Source organism: Terrapene carolina, unplaced genomic scaffold (assembly GCF_002925995.2).
Source record: "Terrapene carolina triunguis isolate 2854851 unplaced genomic scaffold, T_m_triunguis-2.0 Scaffold102, whole genome shotgun sequence".
Lineage (NCBI taxonomy): Eukaryota > Metazoa > Chordata > Testudines > Emydidae > Terrapene > Terrapene triunguis.
In genome coordinates, this window is record NW_020664453.1 from 965,019 (window position 1) to 978,920 (window position 13,902).

General features: G+C 44.2%; 1 protein-coding gene across 1 annotated transcript in view; it reads left to right on the forward strand.

Moving 5' to 3' along the window:
• Window positions 1-13,902, forward strand: part of LOC113406511 (disabled homolog 1) — a 257,959-nt gene that overhangs the window by 37,203 nt on the left and 206,854 nt on the right. Inside the window, exon 2 of the mRNA XM_026651760.1 lies at window positions 4,442-4,554. The gene's annotated coding sequence lies outside the window, so the exon portion shown is untranslated. The remainder of the gene's footprint in view (window positions 1-4,441; window positions 4,555-13,902) is intronic.

Below are 13,902 nucleotides of genomic sequence, written 5' to 3' on the forward strand. Positions count from 1 at the left end.
GTTTGTATTTTTGTAACACCTAGGAGCCCCAGTCATGGATCAGAACTACATTGTGCTAGGTGCAATACAAAGACTGAACAAAAATCCTTGCCCCAGAGAGCTTAAAATCTCGTATAAGATAAGAGACAGCAGATGGATACAGACAGATGGGGGAGAAGAAGGAAACAATGAGACCGCATTGGTCAGTATGCTAGGCAGTAGTCTCAGCACACCAGTGGCTTAACCACTGTCACGTTTTTTGTAGGCATTATGGCAAAGGAAAGGTTTGAGGAGGGATTTGAAGGATGATAATGAGGTAGCTTTGTGGATGCTTATAAGGTGTGAGGGACAGCAAGAGAGAAAGCACAAAGGTGCTTTCTCAAATATGTCACAAGTGAGCTGGCATCAGTGGCCAGTGGGAGGTGAGAATCGACATTTCGATAGTGAATGATAGGTGTAGGGTTGGCATAGGCCATGAAAGGCCTTGAAAGTGAAGACAAGCATCTTATGCTTGACCAGTAGAGAAGGAAGGGCAGTGGAGGGATTCAAAGAGGGGGAGTGAGATGGTCAAAGCAACTGGCTAGGACAGTGCTCTTTGCAGCAGCATTCTGAATGGATATGGGTGTGGCAAGATTGCAGTTGTCAAGGCCAGAGGATGTTGCAATACTCGAGATGTGAGATGAGAGCCTGGATGAGAGTTTTAGCAGTGAGGATGGATTGGAAAGGGTGTATTTTAGAGATAATGTGCAAAAACAATCTGCAAGGTTTAGACAGCCTGCATGTAAGTACCTAGAGAGAAGACCAAGTCAAAGCTATACCCAGGTTACGGGCCCGAGTGTCGAGCAGGATGGTGGGGTTGTCCACAGTGATCAAGAAAGGAAGTGGCAGGGAAAGGCTTAGGGTAAAGATTAGGAGCTCTATTTTAGCCATATTGAGCTTGAGCAGGTGGCCAGACATCCACAGAGAGATGTCAGAGAGACCGGCTGACATTTTAGCTGATGTAAACAGTTCTTCTTTCTAGGTGTCCAGCATATCCTACTATAGCTGTGTTTTCCCCCCTACCTTCCCTTCTAAGACCTCAGTCCTGTAATGAGCTCTGTGGGTCTCCTGTGCCCAACTGGAGATTTCTGTTTCACTTATAGTGGGACTCAGTGTGGGCAAAAGAGATTGCCCACATTGAGTCATTGCAGGACCAAGGCCAGATACTGCAAATTATCTGTTGATTTTTTCCTTAATGGGAAAACAATTACGTTTTAACATGATAATCAGTTAAAAAAAAAAAGATTTACAAGTTAGCACATAAAAGGCTTTTTAATAGTTAATAATTCTGAAACATCTACCTATCAAAGTCTATGCTTTCATAAATTATTGTTTTTTGTAAGAAATTAACACAGCCAAGAACCAAACCAAGACACAGACATGCCCAAATAACCATTTAAAGAGTATCTGCTGACCACAAGGTGAAATAAATATTACCAAAAACATTTGTTGGGGTTTGGAGACAAGCGGCAATCATATCCAAGTGGTAAAGTTTCTCCTTAATTTATATATGCTTTTTAATTCATGTGCATCCGTTTGCTGTGTGAATATTGTTGCAATATTTTTAAATTAGATGTCTAGTAAAATAATTTTTTGCCTCCATTTTAAGATTAAATTGATTCCAGTTAGTTGTTTGAAATAAACGGCTTTATTTTATTAATTGTTTCTAACTTGAAACTTGAATAAAATGCCTAGTGTCTTTTCATGTTTCCAAAAGAGGGCAAGACCTTAAAGGCATTAATTATATACATGCATAGAGTGTTTTAAATGTATGTTACTTGTGATTTAAGGTGGAAATTTCAGCTTAAATTACTGGTAATACTTTATTTGCATGCATTAGTAAATGGCTGATCTTTGGTTATCTCCCTACCTATTTTGATTTTTAGACACTGACTCTGTAGTGAGATCCACTCAGACAGATCCCTATACTACACGGCACCCTGCTGCCACTGTGACGGGTTGGATCACAGAAACCCCCTTGGGAGCTGCCACCCGATGTGCCAAGACTACCCCTGCTTCTGTTTTCCCTGCCAGCTCAGGACTCCAGCACCCCGTCTTGCTGAATTAGACACTCCAGTCCACTTCAACACAGACCCAGGGTCTGAATCACTTGTCCCAAAGCTGCGAGTTTACCCAAAAACAGCTCACAGGAGTGTGCTTGTCTTTGGCACTCAGATGCCCAACTCCCAATGGGGTCTAAACCCAGATAAATCCGTTTTACCCTGCATAAAGCTTATGCAGGGCAAACTCATAAATTGTTCGCCCTCTATAACACTGATAGAGAGATATGCACAGCTGTTTGCTCCCCCAGGTATTAATACATACTCTGAGTAAATTACTAAATAAAAAGTGATTTTATTAAATACAGACAGTAGGATTTAAGTGGTTCAAAGTAGTAACAGACAGAACAAAGCAAGTCACAAGCAAAATAAAATAAAATGCGCAAATCTATGCCTAATCAAACTAAATACAGATAAGTTCCTCACCAGTTCCAGAATGCTCCCTTTTACAGGCTAATCTCCCTTTAGCCTGGGTCCAGCAATCTCTCACAACCCCTGTAGTTACTGTCTTTTGTTTCAGTTTCCTTCAAGCATCCTGGGGGGGTGGAGAGGCTCCTTCTTTAGCCAGCTGAAGACAAAATGGAGGGGTCTCCCCCAGGGTTAAATAGACTCTCTCTTGTGGGAGGAGACCCCCCTCCTATGCAAAGTCCAGCTCCAAGATGGAGTTCTGGAGTCACCTGGGCAAGTCACATGTCCCTGCATGACTCAATCTTTAAAGGCTGAAGCCATTGTCCACATGGTATCTTGCATGTCTCCAGGAAGACTTCTTATGTGGATTGGAGCATTCCAAGATGCATTGTTCCCCAAGTGTTTCCTGATCAGGTACTTAACCTGGCGAATTCCTTCCTAAAGAAGCTGACCAAATGCCTCCCAAAGCTTACTTAGAAACCAAGTAAGCATACAGCCCATATTCTTAACCTCAAGTAGAAAATGATATATATGTACAAATAGGATGAATAGATATAGTAGACCATAACCTTTACGGAGATATGTTACCTGGCACAGGCAGCACCAAACATATTCCAGTTATGTCATACATACATTTATAAGCACCCCCTCCCCATAAAGCCTTATGGGGTACACTGTCACAGCATGCATTAGTAAATGGCTGATCTTTGCTTATCTCCCTACCTATTTTGATTTTTAGACACTGACTCTGTAGTGAGATCCACTCAGACAGATCCCTATACTACATGGCACTCTGCTGAAGTCAGCAGGACTCCATAGGCACACAAGCGTCGGTCAGCCCAGATCTTATTGCAGAATTATGGTCTTCTGTTGATGTCCTTCATCACAGTATTGGAATGCCTCCCAGATTAATGAGTTTATTCTTACAACTCTTGTTTGCAGTAGGGAAATATTGTTCCATTTTACAGATGGAGAACTGAGGCACCAAGAGATTAAATGATTTGCCCAAGGTCATAGAGGGAGCTGGAAATTGAATCCAGACCTTTTAAATCACAAGATCATCCTTCTCTTCGCTAAATGGAACATAGTTTGCATTAGTACTCCATGCACTGACTCAAAATTAGACCCTACCAATGGTTACTGTGAATTTACATACACACACTCTAAATCAGCATGGCAATCTTTTTTTTTATTTTGAGAAGTATGGCTTTGGTCTCACTACATTGGGTACTGAAAGCAGTTTTGTGTAGTTAGGCTATGAGTGTGCTTTCTCTGTGAAGAACTCTGTCCTTGCATTTCTCAGAGTTGCATAGAGCGTGTAAACAAGTTCTGAATAAGGATTTCTGTTAGATTGTATTCTTCTTGATATCCCCCAACGGCAGCCAGGTCAAACATTCTGAGGTACTTTCAACGTAGCTGTCTAGAAGCATGACTGCAGCAGAAGGATGTGTGTGTGTGTGGGGGGAGAGAGGCATGTATTTTGCTTTATTTCAGCTGAAATGCTGTTCTGTGTATAGAGCATCTTATTTCAGTGGTGTATATGCAAACAGGAAATGATCGTTACGCTGCCCTGGAATGTCTTTTACTCTTTTCCCCCTAAAGATTCAAATATACATGCTTTTAACTGTAAGGCAGCAAGATCTGATACATTTTTTTGTGTGTGCCCTAGAACTTGCTATGCTAATAGCAGAAAGGACTGATGAAGGAACATGCCTATAAAAACGTTCTTTCCTTGGTAACATGATGAATTGTGGAAGCCGTGATTGAAAATTCTAATCACAGCCTTGCAGTCCTTCAGATCACAACCGTTGACAGTTGATTCACTTCTTTTCATGCCTGCTGCCTCTCACTGCTTATGGTACCTCTTATGCATGAGTCTATCATTAGCACACAAAGCATGATGGATTGGTTGGGGTACCTCTATCCTTAGAACCTGGGAAATGCTTCTTTTTCAGAATCACAGTGCCTGGGTGTGACATCGTCATGAATGAGAGAAGAAAGTAATACAGTATTGGATGTGCCTGTTTGCTGCCACTGTTTAGAGAGAAAATGATGCATTATGGGGAATGTAAGTATACGGCCTGTTTTTCCCTCACTAGCAACTGATGCAGAAAATCACTGATCACAATCAATGCATAAACTGAGTCTGGCCAATGCATGAAGGATGTAATGCCCTTTCAAAATAAAAAAAGTAAACAATTTTCCAAAATTGCATCTAAAATTAACCAGTGTAAGAAGTCTTTTGACTTTCAGCTTGAGCTAAGGATCAAAAGGATTAAAGCTAATTGATTTTGATCTCAGATGTGGATTCTCATCACTCCTAAAACTGTACTTCTCTTTCCTTAGACGAGAAACTACAGACATTAAACTGGTAAATGATTTTATTTGTCTACATGGCTTCTAATTGGCATTTAATGTTTCAGTGAACAAATCAGTAAAGTTTTGGGTCTGGTGAAGAATTGATGGGACCAATTTTCAAATGTGGAATCAAAACGAAGTGAAAATATGTCATGTTCAGGTAAAAGGCAGAGCTCTGCATCATATAGTCTCATAATAAATGAATTCTCACTACAGAATCGACCAGAGATTTGCAGGAACATATTTTTAAATTTATGATGATTCATTTTTAAGATGAACCACAATAAGAAAAATATATTGGAGACAGAGAGAAAGGAAGCAGTTTCTTGGCATACAAGACAAACAGATAATGTTAAGGCTGCCTTTGCTTTTACATTGTGCTTTCTAAAATCTGTGCAGTGAGTAAATTGATATTCATAAAAAGGTGCTGCTGCAACTGATACTAACAAACCAGCAAGTAGAACATCTAGTAGGAGTTTGCAGGATTTGCACTGCTGCTTTTTATGGGTTATCTAAGAAGTGCTGATGCTCTCACTGACACTATGAGGAGGAACACAAAGCGGAGTTGAAGATTTTTCTCCCAAGACTGGTAACTTTTTTACAGAGCACTGAAATAAACCAGTGCTGCGGCTAGTGTACATACAGAAGTAATGCTGTATTTCAGGGAAAGAAAAATAAACTTTTCTGAAGCTCAACATATTCTTCTATCTTTACTGCTTAACGTGTTGAGTTTTATTTTGAATTATATTGTTCCAGTATAAAACTGAGAAGAAATATTGCCTAGGATGAAATTCGTAGAACAGCAGCTAGTTTATTCAAACACTAGAACTTCAGATGGTGTTTTGGTAGAAGCATGACTTACTACTATTTTTATTTAGCCAGAGATCAAGCATACATATCAAATGCATAACTTTTTTTTAACAGTTGAATTACTTGCTTCATATCTTTCTATTTCACTGTGTTGGTGTGAATGTCCTGGTAATCAAAAGGCGCAGAATAGCTTTATGCACACATTGGAGCTATGTAATTGCTGACAAACATGATTTAACAGAGTGAATGAAGGAATTATACACATGGGACAGATCTTCAGCTGAAGTCAATGGAGCTATGCCAGTTTATGTACTCCAGCTAAAGATCCAGCCCCTTTTCCAGTTGGCATAAAGGGGCTCTTTGAGTTGCACTTGATTCAGTAGGAATTGCAGGCTTCTCTGTCCACCCTCCTCCTCTTCAGGCAGTGAGCTTATTAGTGAGCTTCCCTTATCTTTGCTGAAGATCCACTTTGATGGATCTAATTGTGGGTATGAGGGTTTGTCTGATATTAACAGTAATCAGTTATTTGTACCTGGTAGTGCCTGTGGACTTCAGTCATGGATCAGGGCCCCTTTCTGGTTGAATCTGCACAAATACATTACAAAGAGATGGTCCCTGCCCCAAAGACCTTACCGACCTAAGATGAGAGACAATAGTTGGATGCAACAAACAGATGAGGAGAAAACAGAAATGATGAGACTACATAAAACAAATATAGCTTATATGATTTTGTATAATATTTATGGCTATGCCCAGTATATAAATGCTTGTTCCTTCTTATCTGCCTTGTACTGGCTTTCAAATGCAAAATAGGTCATTTGGTCCTTTCTTTACCTCCAATAGCACCGACCTTCTTATTCACTGTGAATAGCATTCCCCAATGAATAATCCATGTTGTGCTGATACTGTACAGTTTCAGTGGCTAATCTGAGAAGTTACATTACTAGTCAGAGAATCTTAGATAAGGATTGAAGATGCATGTCACATTTGCAAAGTAGAGCAATATCATATAAATTAGAATAATTTCCCAGGCTCATTTTTCCAGTAATGTGATTGAAGATAAGTTATTGAGGCTCTGGAGTTTCAACACACCTTTGGTTATTCTTCAGATAATGCTATCCACCACTAGTAAAATGGTTGGTGCTATTGCAAGTAAATGTTGGTCTTCATAATAACATGAGAAAGGCAACACACACATTTCATTTGAGAGAGAAAAGTTAAAGCATACACTTTAGGTGCACGGTAAGGAAACACACACATTGATAACAGCCCTAACAACTTCCCTAGATAGATTGAGGGCTTGTCTTCACTACCGGGGAGATCGACGCTGCTGCAATTGATGCAGCAGGTGTCGATTTAGCGGGTCTAGTAAGACCCGCTAAATCGACAGCAGAGCACTCTCCGGTCAACTCAGGTATTCCACCCCCTGAGAAGAGTAAGGTAAATCTCCTATCAAAGCAGCGCAGTGAAGACACCGTGTTAAGTCGACCTGACCTACGTCGACTCCAGCTACGTTATTCACATAACTGGAGTAGTGTAACTTAGGTCAATTTACCCTGGTAGTGAAGACAAGCCCTTAGAGTAAAAAAAGCTATTTTAATCATCCTATTGAAATGTAATTATTTAGTGTTGGGAATGTTTTAGATTGGGTGAATTAAAGATAAATAAATTACTTTCTACATTTCGGAGCCCTAAGGGCCTTCTTCCAACTAATGTAATATCTACACATTTAAAAAAAATGCATGAATTCGTTGCACATATTTGCAGCTGTGGGTGTTATCCCTAATGAGTGAGTGTGATACCCATGTGGGGTGCTTGTTTAGAGTATGTATTTCGTCAAGGACACAGTGAACACTTTTAAGAGAAGTCTCTTTGATCATATTGAAACACCCTTTTATCAATACATGGATAATTTAAGTGTATAGCAGAGATCAGAATTAATTATTACCTCAAAATTCACATGATAATTTAAGAATACAGCACTAAAGCATGCGGTACAGCAGATTATGTAATTGTGTTGGAAAATCCCATGCCACATGTATTGTATCAAAACCCCAACCGTACAAGTTGAGATTTTTAAAGCAGTGCAAGCAATTTAGCCCTGCATTTTCTACTAGTGAATTTTAATGGAAGATGTGTAACTAACTCCTCTACACTACTTTGAAAGTCTCAAACACAGTACCTAAATAAGTATATGTTGAAGAGTATGTACTGTCTGCTATTGATAAATGGGTGTCATTTAGGAGTATAGGTACAGCACATATTTAAAATACATCCAGTACTGCATATTGAAATTCAGAACCTTTACCTTATATGATGACTTGCAGGAACCTGTTTGTCTAGGTAAGTGGGTGGGTCAGTTCTTCTTCGAGTAGTGGCCCTATGGATGCTTCACTGTAGGTGCGCTTGCACTGCTGATTGGAGAACTTTGGTAGCAGTGTCCATTTGGCCCACACACGTGCTGTCTGCCCTCGTACCCCACCATGAGGCTAACCAGCGTGTGCAGGCTAACCCTCCCCAGTTCCTTCTAAACTGCCCCTGGCTAGAGATGGAGCCATTAGCAGTCCATTTGCGATCGTTAGTTTTTCTCTATTTTTTTTAGCATTTTTAGTAGCTAGTTAGCCCCTTCAGATTGAGTTGTAGTTTTTTCCTTATTTTCTCTTCAAAAAACAAACAAAAAACCTCCTTTTATTTTCCCCCCTTTTATCGGGGACCCCTTCCCACAATGGGGTATGCCCAGCTCACTGGGCATCAAGAAGTGCCTCTCTTGTAAGGAGTCCATCCCTGTGGCAGATAAACACTCCCACTGCATTCACTGCCTCGGGGGAGGCCATATTCTGCAGAAGTGTGGTCTCTGTCAGCAACTTAAACCCAGGGCTCAAACGACAGGAAATTGAGGCAGAAGTTCATCATGATGGAGGCAGCCCTTCAGCTTTCCCTGGATCTGTGCCAAGACTCACCCAGAAAGCATGAATCTTCCCCACAGCTGTCAACATCCAGGGACTATGGTTTGAAGAAATAAGCTGCAGGCCCTTCTTGTAAGACATCTGAAAAGAGAGCTGTGAGCCCTGAGCTAGCTGTAAAAGATAGCCAGCACACTTGGTATCATCCATACCACTGATAGCGAGACAGTCCAAGCACAGTAACATAGCTTATGAGGGTCTGGAGCAGCAGGTACTGTTGATGCACCTAAAGACCTGATGGCCACAGGCACTGAGCCAATGGTATCGGTGAGCAAAGACAGGAGTAGGGAGCACAGTGTTAAGAAGATGCTGCTGGTACACGTTGTACCTTAGGCACCGTCAGCTGTGACCCATCCAGCACCAGAGCATTGGGTGCAGGTGAAATCCCCAACTCCCTTCATATCACCAGGGGCACGGGGTTGGTTGGCACCACAGAAGTTCCGGTACTTGAGAGAAATCAGAGTATCTGATATACAAGAGTCTCCCCTTTGGTACCACATCTTCTCCAAACATGGGAAACTTCTTCAGTACCCTGCCATGCATCTCCACTTTCTAGTGGTGACGCAGACAGTGAGTGAGAGGAGGTCATCTCTTACCACTCCTCCCATGCTCCCTATGTTGCCCGTTATCAACGGGCTCCTCAGACATATCCTCAACTTGCTGTGCTACCACAATGGTATGGCCAGCCATGGGCACCACCATCAAGCTCTATCCACCATCCCATTGGCCCTATTGGGATACCTGGGTGGCATATTGAACCTGCACTTGTCAGGCTTCTAGCCTGACTCATCGTGAGCCTGTGAGATGTTCTCCCTCTGCCATGGCATCCAGAGCCTCTGAAACTCAAGAGGAAATCATGGAGGAACAGAGTAGAGGAAGAAGTTGCACCGAGAACTAACATATCTTCCTCCTCTCCAGACGAGGCAGTGATGTCTGGCTCTTCCAGGACTTGGCAAAAAGGGTAGCAAACATACCGCAGATACTCATCGCAATCTCCTCAACATCCTACACTCTTCCTCGTGCTCCAGAATAGTCCTCCCTATCAATGAGGCTCTTCTGGACCCAGCCAAGCCTATATGGCAAACTCCAGGATCTGTGACACCTACGTCTAAATAGGATGATCAAAAATATTATGTCTTAGCTAGGGAGATGGAATTCATTTTTCCCACCCTTCCCCTAATTCTGTCGGCATAGCTGCTGTAAACTCCTGGGGCCACCAGCACCAAATGAGATCCACCCCCTATGATAGGGATTGGAAATGCCTGGACCTCTTCAGGAGAAATTTAGAATTGCAAATTATTAAGCGTTAAAGGTGAAATATGAGTGTCAGTTATTCGAAGTTCAACACTTTTATTGAACAACTCCCAGAGTCACACTGTGCCCAGTTCTGAGCTATTATCCAGAAGGGACAACTAGTAGCCAACACAAGGCTCCAGTCAGCCCTTGATGCAGCCAGCAGAGCAGCCTGGTCCATCTCCACTGAAGTGGTTATGTGGTGAGCGACGGCGTTACACCTGTCTGGCTTCCCTAAGGAAGTGCAGATGACTGTAGAAGACTGTGGTGGGGCGACTGCCCCACACCCGGAGAGGGTGGGCTGCGGCAGGCCTGGGCGCCTGCGTAGTCGCGCAGCCAATCCAAGAAGGGCTTGCTGGGAGCCAATCAGGAGACAGATTGTGGCCAGCCAATCAGAGCCCGGCTCAGCCATATAAAAGACTGCCCAGAGCCAGAGCAGTCAGTCTGTCCCAGGCCTTCAGAGGGGAAGGTCTGTCTCCAGCGCTGGGAGGCCAGCACCACGGACAGCGCAGTGCAGGCCAGCTCTAGACAGTGAGAGAAGGCCCTACGCTGTAGTCTGCCAGGCGGCAGGCCTGAAAGGAGAAGGCCGAGCTCAGAGAAGGGCCGTTGGGGAAGTGGTCCAGAGGAGTAGCTGGAGGAGAAAGGAGGAGGAGGACAGCCCGACTGTCGCCAGAGGGCCTCTGGACCGGGACTCAGAGTAGTGGGTGGGCCTGAGTCCCCCCCTTCCCCCCTTTTTGTTTCATTCGGCCATACCCTCAGCCATAGGCCGCAGGGAGCGGCCGGCCAGAACCACGCCAGATCCTCGACAGGAGGGATCGGGCTCAAAGGCGTGACTGTTGATCACCACCCCCCGGAAGGGGGTGTGAGTGGACAGAGGAACACTGTCGGAGGGCAGTGTTCCTGAAGAGGACGCCGTACGTTGAGGGCAACGCAAGGGCGCGCACCTAGCGAAGGCGAGACGACAGGCGGGACATCACCAGAAGGGGGCGCTCTACCAGACCAAACCAATTCCCCGAGCCGACCGGTAGGAGGCGCCACAGTGGTGAGTCCAAACCCTGTCACAAAGACCTTCCCTTTGAAGGCACCAAGTTATTTGCTGAAAAGATTGACATATCCCTCCATACTCTTAATGATTCCACTCATTAGGGATCTATACTCCTGGACAAAAGAGAAAATTTAGTCTGCAGTTTCAGTCTAAATCCCATACTTCACAATTCCCAACTCAACGCTTCTACAAATCTCAAAGAAAGAGAGCCAGATTCTCTACACACAAACCATCAGGCCCACAGCCTTCCACTTCACAACCATCCACCTCAGAACATCAGTTTTGATGTGTTGGTCGAAATGACCACTCTCCTCAACCGCTGCAGCTGACCAACCTGTCCCACCCATTTGCTTACCGGCTTGCCCTGTTCTACAGCACCTGGGAACATATAATATCAGACCGATGGGTTCTGCAAATCATTTGCAATGGGTACTCCACCCACTTTACCTCTCTCTCACCTCCACAATGCCCTTCCCTGTCTCTCTTCAGGGACCCTTCTCACGAGAGTTTACGATGACAAAAAATAGATCTCCTTCTCTGGATAGGAGCCATAGAACCAGTACCTCACCATCTACAAGACAAAGGTTTTTACTCTAGCTATTTCCTGATACCCAAGAAGAAGGGAGGTTGCAGACGCATACTAGACCTCAGATTACTCAATAAATTCATCAAGGTTCAAAAATTCAAGATGATCACTCTAGTGGCCATTATTCCAGCATTGGAACAGGGAGACCGGTTTTCAGTCCTCGACCTTCAGGATGCTTATTTCCATATTTCAATCCTACTGTCCCACAGACGGTTCCTCAGATTTACCCTAGGACAAGACTACTACCAGTACAGAGTACTCCCCTTTGGACTAGCATCAGCTCCTAGAATATTCTCCAAGGTCCTCTCAGAAGTGGCTGCTCACCTACACTCCCAAGGGGTCAAGATCTTCCCCTACCTGGATGATTGTCTCCTCAGAGTCCGCTCCTTCAACGAGGCCTGCCAGATTACCAGAACTGCAGTAGACTTGTTCACGGAACTGGATCTACAGATCAATGTCCAAAAATCAACCTTAACCCTTATACAGCGCCTAGAGTTCATAGGGGCCAACCTCAACTTGAGACAGGCCAAAGCGCTCCTGCCTCAACACAGGTTCCTCATCTTGGCCTGGCTCATAGAGACAGTACAAAACAGCCCTCAAATTTCAGCCAGACACTGTCTCCAACTCCTGGGGCATAGGGCGGCAGGCACAGTGATGCTAGCTCATGCCAGATTTCTCATGCGGTGTCTCCAGATATGGTTAATCTCAGTCTACAGACCAAACAGAGACAGATTAGACAAACCTCTGTCACTACCCCAAAAACTCCCTGGACTGGTGGAAAAATGGGATCCCTTTTTCCTAAACTTCCCTGTCATTACTTCTCATCATCGATGCATCCCTTATAGGATGGGACGCGCATCTAAACGTCCTTACAACACAAAGCAAATGGTCACCCATGGAGATGTCCCTCCACATCAACCTTCTCGAACTCGGGGTGATCAGGAAAGCCTGCACCCATTTCCTTCCACTGATCAAGGGAATACACACAAGAGCCCTAACAGACAACATAGCCTGTATGTACTACATAAATTGGCAGGAAGGAGCCAGCTTTACCTCCCTTTCTGCAGAAGCATTCCACACTGTCACACTATCAGCAGCCTACCTTCCTGGAGTCCAAACTCAATAGTCTTGGTCGCAAGTTCCCTCACAACCACAAATCGGAGATAAACCCAGCAGTGCTTCACAACCACTTCAGGCGGTGGGGGACACCAACTACAGACCTGTTCGCCACTTACCTGAAGAAGAAACGTCCACTCTATTGCTTCAGAACAGGGATAGGACAGCACTCTCTGGGTGACGCCGTCCTTCTTCCGTGGCACAAGGACCTTCTCTGTGCCTTTCCCTTGTTTCCCCTTCTGTCAAAAGTCCTTTTAAAAATAAAAAGAGAAGCAGCACGTCATAGTGATTGCTCCCACCTGGCCAAAACAGACCTGGTTCGCTTACTTGTCACAACTGGTGCCAATATCCCTCCAATCCACTCCATACCTCCTATTGCAGAACAAAGGATGCACTCTACATCCCAACCTGGGGATACTCTGCCTCAAGGCTTGGCTCCTTCATAGTTCCAGCGCATAGCACGCTCCTGCTAGGAGGAGGTACAGGAAGTGTTGCTGCCCAGTAGAAAATCCACTACATGTTGCACTTACCTGCAAAAGTGGCCCAAGTTTTAGATTTGGTGCAATTCCCAACAAATTTCCCCGACATCCGCTATTCTCCCAAGGGTCCTAGACTATGTACTGACTCCCAAAAGATCAGGACTATCAGCTCACTCAGCGTTTACCTAGTGGCTATAGCAGCCTTCCGTTGACAAGTAGAGGGGTACTTAATGCTCTCACACCCAACCACAAAAGGATTGCTCAGTAAACCTTTCCCCCCAGCCACGACATCCCTCCTGTACATGGCACCTAAGCCTAGTGTTGAAAAGCCTGACTAGACTCTCTCTTTGAACCCATGGCTACTTGTTCGCTCACACACCTGTCAGTGAAAACACCCTTCCTGGTGGCAATCACCTCGCCGAGGAGAATAGGGGAAATAGCCCTACTGATGGCACATCCTCTCCATACCATATTCTTTCGGGACAAGGTCACACTCAGAACGCCCCTGAAGTTCATCCCTAAGGTGACCTCTCCTTTTCATATAAACCAACTGATTCACCTCCTGACCTTTTACCCCAAGCCTCACCGTGATAACAGGGAGACTATACTTAACACACTAGACGTTAAGAGAGTCCTGGCCTTTTACCTGGATAGGACAAAGGCTTTTAGAAAGTCATCTAAGCTTTTCCTTTCTATTGCGGAGAGAACCAGGGGCTCAGCAATGTCAGCCCAGACTCTCTCCAAATGGGTCTCGAACTGTGTTAAA